Raw genomic sequence first — 7,009 nt, forward strand, 5'->3', positions numbered from 1 at the left:
CCGGTAAACCCATTCAGCACCTCCCCCTCATCCACAAGCTTTTGGACGCCCTCCAAGAACCCTTGGTCCTGGCTGTAGTTCACTGCCGGGCCCATACTAAAGATGATAGCCCCGTCACCCGTGGGAATGCCCTGGCTGACGCCTCCACCAAGACAGCTGCCATCTTACCCTTAGCCATGCCCACTTTGGCTATTGCAGCCTTTACTCCACCGCACCCCGTACCAGTACCCGCTGCTGAACTACAGTCGTGGGAGAGCCTCGGAGCCACTCTGGTCAAGGGGACCTGGCTTATGCCGGATGGCCGAGCCTGCCTCCCTCGCTCCACATACCCCGTGGCAGTTCGCTGGCACCATGATAAGGGGGGTCACTACGGCACGCACGCCCTTGTGGACACCATCGCTCGCTTTTGGTATGCTCCAGGCATTCAACCCTACTGCCTGTCAATAGTGAAAGCATGCAGCACATGTCAGCGTAATGGACCTGCTCCACCTCTTAACAAAATTAAGGGTGGAAGACCTCCGCCTGCTGCTCCATTTCAACATCTTCAAATTGACTTTGCAGATATGCCAAAGGCTTTTGGGAAAAAGCACCTCCTTGTTTTGGTTTGCCCTCTGACTTCCTGGGTCGAAGCTTCTCCTACTGCTAATTGTACTGCTGCCACAGTGGCGAAGATTCTCCTTAGAGACATTGTACCCCGTTTTGGCATCCCTCTCGTGCTTGACTCAGATCGCGGACCTCACTTTACTGGTCATGTCCTTGGCCGTTTAGAACAAGGACTGGGCATTTCACACTCCTTTCATACAGCCTACCACCCCCACTCTAGCGGGAAAGTTGAGCGTATGAATAGGGAGCTTAAGTTTACATTGGCTAAATACTGTCAGGAAACAGGGTTAAAGTGGCCACAGGTACTTCCCTTGGTCCTGTTTCACCTTCGTACTCGCCCAACCCGTGTATTGGGATTATCCCCCTTTGAACTGCTCTATGGACACCCCCCTTTCAAAGGCGGGGCGCTACCACGTGCTGATGTATCACTATTGGGAGGGGATCATATGACCGCGTGCCAGTTTCTCTCCCTACAGGCTCGCCTCCGTACCCTTTGGAAAGCCTCGCAGTTTTCCCAGACCGTGCCGCTGGAAGAACAGATCCACCCGTTCCAACCAGGGGACTTCGTCTGGGCCAAAAAGTTCGTTCGTGGCGACACCCTCCAGCCGAGGTTTACTGGACCCCACCAGGTTCTTTTAACAACCCGGACTGCAGTGTTCCTGGAAGGACGCAAATCCTGGATTCACCACTCCGACGTCAAGCCAGCCGTAGTGGACCACAGTGACGGACCAGCAGCTCTTGCCACCACTGAGGACACTGCCTCCGACCAGTGGACCAGCTTACCTCTTTCAGACATCAGACTTAAATTGACTCGGCAAAAATGAGAGGACCTTTTATTCTGACAACTGTATGTTTTTTATTATGCCTTTTTAGTTTATTTTCTGCTTATGAAGATAATGCTTTTATTAGATATTCCCACGAGGTTAAAACTCGTATTTTAGGAAATAGAAGTAATTGCTGGGTATGTACTCAATTTCCAGTAAATGCAGAACAGGGACTCCCCTTCACACCCATTCCCCTGACCACTGCTAATATGACTTGGATGCCACCGGCTAGAGTAAAAGATCCATCCAACACAATCTTACATGGGACAAAACAGGAGTGCCAATTAACAGATATCTCAGGGTAACCAATCAGACAGGATCACTGTGTTTTGTTAAAGAAAAGGGGTCAACTTTTGTGGGAACAAGTAAATGCAACATGTATTTTAATGGCACCGCCTTTAGTAAAAATCTTGGCTTCAAGCCTTGCGCATCCCACTTATCCCATATGTGGATCCCTCACCCCGATCCAACTTTTTCATGGGTGGGCAAGCCTTCAGAGTCAGCTTTTAAGAAGCCCTGCTCAGATCACGAGGGTGTCCAACTAATTGCTAAGGGACATACGATTGCCTTCTACAACTGCTCAAGCAGTACTACACTGCCCTTTGAAAACACCACTACCAAATTGTGCCTCTGCAGTTCACACAACGACCCCTCTGCGTTACCAGGGGGACAGTGCTCCAACGGGTGGTGGGTTACCTCCTACTTTGAGAAATGGAATACCCAAAACGCATTGTATGGAACATACTGGGTGTGCCGGCCCAAAGCCTATTACTTCCTCTCCCCTGATTGGGCAGGGTCGTGTTATTTAGCGTGGCTAACACCGCCTTCTCGCATCTCCCTCACTCCCCCTCATTTTCCCCACGTTCGTAACATCCGTGAAACCTTCAGAGATATTAATATCCGTGATGGTTTGTCGTGGCAGCGGTGGGCTGGTCTCATTAGCTTGAGGGTGGTGTCATCCGTCTACAGGGACTACTAGAATCTTTAACCAATGAAACTGCGACCCTATTTGAGAATCAGGCCGGGGAAATGTCCCAGCTGCGCCAGTTAGCTTTGCAAAACCAAATGGCTTTAGACATAATGTTAGCAGCCCAGGGAGGAACTTGCGCCCTCGTAAATGAAGAATGCTGTGTTTTTGTAAATGACACCTACTCTGACACTTTTCAACGTACCAAACATCTAAGGGAAATGGCTAAGAACTACTCCTCTGGCCAGCCACCTTTATGATTGGTGGGGAACCTTATGGAATTGGCTGCCTGGATTTGGGTGGGTTAAAAAACTCTTGGTGGGTATTGTTGGGGCCATAGTAATCCTTATAATACTGTGTTGCTGTATTCAGTGTGTCCCCTCCCTCATAGACTCATGTGGGTCAGTTTATTCTTTTCCTACTTCAGCCAAGGGCCTTACTCTCTTCGAGTTGGCCCAGGCTGAAATTGCCAAGCGGCCCTTGGCTCCTTAAAATGGGGTGTAGCTTTTGGTAAATAGTTATCCCAAAGCTACAAATGGAGGAATGTTGAGTCTGAACTTTTGATGAGCTTAAACTTAACCCAGACTTGATGTCTCTGTCTGAACTTTTAATCAAAGCTCTGACCTGCGAACTACTCATGACACCCCCCTCCCCTTAAGTAGCCATCTCCCCTTTTCTCTTTCTGAATTTACATTTTAACCTGTTTTATCCTGTAGAATCTTGATTGATTATGCATGACGATTATGATCTGTTAATCGCTTTGTTTACTTCTGTGTATAAATATTGATGCTCACCCCTAATAAACTTGCCACACTTACTCTGAAGCCTTTCAAGCTAAAGGATAGTGTGAGCCCATTGATCAACGAATTGGTGTCTGGTCTCTGACAGATTGTGAGCCCCATACCAACTCCGCACGAACTCGGGTGCTGGAGAGGTGAGTGAGGACTTGCTTTTTACCTAACACTGGCACATGATGGCATATATCACATTAGTAGATGTGCAGGTGAATGAGCCCCTGATGGTGTGGCTGATGTGGCTGGGACCTCTGATGGTGTCGCTAGTGTAGATATGGGGGCAGAGTAGGCAATGGGGTTTGTTACATCCACCCTGACTGAATTGGCCTCATTAACACTAGTTCTCCAACAGACACCTCGTTTTTTTGTGGATAGAGACTGACACGGCTACCCCTCTGATACTTGTTATCAATGTTTTTATCTTTATTGTAGGAGTAAAGGGCAGTAGAACTGTGCCTAACCTGTCCTGATTGAGGGGGTCACCTTCAACTGAAATGAGCTTGCTAAGACAGGGAGTCAAAGACCCCTGTTAAAGTAAGAGGGGTGGGGACAGGTGTCCCTGATGGGAAGTATGGGCTCTATCTCAAAGCACCAGGCACAGTTTAACATGCCCCTCTCCACTGTTCAACAATAGAGCTAAGTAGGGCTCCATTAGGAGTCTTTTGGTTTGTTAAGTGCTCACTAATACAGCTGAAATCAATTGTTGCGTAACTTGCCTTCCTTCATTAAAAAGTTTATTTTCTACACTCAGACTTTGTGCTTGCGAGAGGGGAAGTATTGCTGCCTAGAGGTGCCCAGGGATGGTATGGTATTTTCTCAGGTTACTGGGTGGGTGCTGAGCTGGTTCTATGTTGCATTGTTGAAATGGAACCCCTCGATATTGAACCCGGCCCTGGTTGCTGCCGATTTCACCTGGCAGAAGGGTTACATTAGGGAAATACTTCCTAACTATCAGGGTGGTTAAGCACTGGAATAAATTGCCTAGGGAGTTTGTGGAATCTCCATCATTAGAGATTTTTAAGAGCAGGTTAGACAAACACCTGTCAGGGATGGACTAGAGATAATACTTAGTCTGGCCATCTCTCAAGGTTCCTTCCAGTCCTATGATTCTATGAACTTCCTGGGCTGGAGCCTCCTTGCGCTTGCTGCTGTTTTAGGCCTGAGACCTTTATTTAGAACAGTTGCTCTGTGGGAGATGAGCCCTTTTGTTCAAGGGACAGCCAGTATGACAGAGTGGGAATTTTTCATAATATTTTGGATGATTATAGTGTGTGCCTCAGTTTCCCTACACATTGCATGTTTAAACTAGGTGGCAGGAAGTTTCCTTTGAGCAGAGTTTCAGCAGACAATGGTCATACTGATGGCCAGACATTTGGTGCTTAGCAACTAATGGCCTGGGACAGCTTACCCTCTTCTGGAAGCCAACTGGTTTGACTAGTTGGGGGAACAAAGAAACTAAGGTGGGAAGCAAGGTTTGCCCAGAAACCAAGATGAAAGAGCTGGGGAGGAGCCAAGATGGGGAACTTGGGGGTGGAGAGCCAGCTCTTGGATTCTCTAAGTCCAAGATGGACTTTGCTGTAACTTGATTTCTGTGCTAGAAAAGAATTGTCTATGCTGTGTTTCAGACAACTAATAAACCATTTTCTTTTTACAATGCTGGCTGAGAGTCACTGCTGACTGAGGAAGGTGAGGGTGTAATGCTCCCTTTGGGGTGTATGCAAGTCTTCCCCAGGTGTCTTATTCAGGTAAACTCACTACGGGGAGCTCACGGCATGGAACAGGGGTGCTGAAGGCTCTGAGGCTAGCTGTAGCCAAGGAAGCTTACCCTTGCGAGACTGTGTCCTGAGAGGTGTCACACTGACAAGGGTCCTGCCAGGGACTGATTCAGAGGGGTTCAAGAGCACCAAGCTTGTGACGCCATGACACCAGGCTGCCCAGCAGTTCAGGGAACAGGGTCTCTGTTCCACTTAGCTGCCTGGATTTCAGATCCTTCCCCCATGGACTCAAGTGCAGGAGCCTCCCTGCTCAGACTCACCCCCTCCACCCCCCAAGGAAGGGTGGACTCTTCCTGAATCCCTCTGTGTGAAATATGAAGTGATAACAAATGAGGGACCTGACTAAGGCCGGATCCTGCAAACGCTCCTGTGTTGACGGGTGTTGAGGGGCTGCTGTCATGACTAATGGCTACAGGACAGAGGAGGAAGGGGGTATTCTGCAGAGGAGAGTGTTTTAGAGGGTCTTTGGCCAAAAGTGTCTGCATGAGCGGCAGGGACATGGCCCCATCTGGGCTATTTCCTCCCCCTCCTTTTCCTCTTTCCTGCTGTGGAGGGAGCTGGGGTTGGGGGGAAGGGGATCAAGGGATTGACCAAAATCCAGCCCATAGGCTTAGCCTGGGGAATCCCCTGGACATGACCCAGCCCTCCCCACAACCTCTGCTGTATGGGCAGGGTCCCTGTCTGGGGGCTGCTGCTGCTGCTGTCGCCTTTAACAGCACAATGTTGGGAGGGAGTTGGGACACTGCTACCTCCTCCTGACCCTGAGTCCACAGTTCAGAACCAATCCCTCTCCCTGCCCTGAGTCTGCCCCACTCAGAGCATTCATGTAAACTCAGACTTGCTAATGAGAACTCCCTCAGAGTGGGGACTTTCTCTGGTGGCTGGAACCAGCCCCTGGGGCAGCCCTGGGCTCTGCCAACACCAGCCCCTGAGTCGCAAACTTCAGGTGAGGGGAGAGACCCAGGGGAAAGAGCTGGGGTTGGGCAGGAAAGTGACTCTGTACAAATGGCCCCTCCTCGCCCCAGCTCTGCTCCTGGGTGTTTGTGACTCCCAGAGCTGCTGCCCTCACTGACACCCCCAGGCTCTGCTCCCCTGAGCACCGGCAGGAGCTGAGCCAGCTTTGAGAGAGTGAACGCCCCAGGACCGGGCCAGGTACCGAGTCTCCCAGCCCTTGGGGAGAGGAGAGAGACAGGAAGAAAGAAACTGAAAGGGGCAGCAGGAGCAATCAGAGGGGATGGAGGTTCCCAGGTCCCAGATCTGCCCAGCTTCCTGGGTGATGCAATAGGGAATGGGAGGGGAGGTTTCCAGTCGCTCTGTGCAGATGCCCCTGGCATGAGAAGGTTCAGGGGGCTCACTCCTTGAACCTCCATCTGCACAAACCCATCACCTTGGGGATAAAGAACCTGGTGGCCCCACACAAGCCCTGAGCCTGAGCCACATGCAGCCCCCAGGTATTGATAGGCCCTGCCCAGCTGCTGTCCTGAGCCCTAGGGTCAGATCAGCCCCACTGTCTCCACTCCCTGCCCCGGAGCAGAGATCCCTCACCTGCGGGACATGCAGGCAGCAGTGGGATCCCACATCAGCCCTGTCCCAATTGCCTGGAGAGAAATCACTTTTTATCTTGGGGACAGTCAGAGACCTGTGGGATCCTGAATCTGTCTCCCCGGGGCTTGGGCTCTGTCCTGGCTCAGAGCCTGAATGAATAGATGGCGGGGATGGGGCCGGTTAGTCCTTACCGTCCGTCTCTGGGCTGTGTCTCCCCAGGCTCTGGCTGTCCTTGGGAGCTGCCAGGCCTCCTCTGCTTCCTCGAGCTCAGTGTCTCGCTGGGTCATCTCCACCCAAGGTGTTGTGCCACCCACCCTTGGGTTTGGGGAGAGAACTGCCCCGTAGCCACAACAGCCCAGCCCTGTCAGGGTGTGTCCCTCCTCCCCGCTTCTCTGCACGGCAGAGCTGCTGTAGACTTGTCAGAGAACAAAGTCCATTTGGCAGCTCCCTCACAATCACTTGGTCTGATTCTCCTGCTCTCACCCATGTGAACCAGGAATA

At 51.0% G+C, this 7,009-nt stretch overlaps 1 protein-coding gene across 1 annotated transcript in view; it reads right to left on the minus strand.

Moving 5' to 3' along the window:
• The window catches only part of LOC128848291 (E3 ubiquitin-protein ligase TRIM39-like), a 29,546-nt gene extending 22,760 nt beyond the window's left edge, over positions 1 to 6,786 (minus strand). Inside the window, exon 1 of the mRNA XM_054048203.1 lies at positions 6,700 to 6,786. The gene's annotated coding sequence lies outside the window, so the exon portion shown is untranslated. The remainder of the gene's footprint in view (positions 1 to 6,699) is intronic.
• Between the last annotated feature and the right edge of the window lie 223 nt (positions 6,787 to 7,009).

The sequence above is a fragment of the Malaclemys terrapin genome, chromosome 13 (assembly GCF_027887155.1).
Source record: "Malaclemys terrapin pileata isolate rMalTer1 chromosome 13, rMalTer1.hap1, whole genome shotgun sequence".
Classification (NCBI taxonomy): Eukaryota; Metazoa; Chordata; order Testudines; family Emydidae; genus Malaclemys; species Malaclemys terrapin.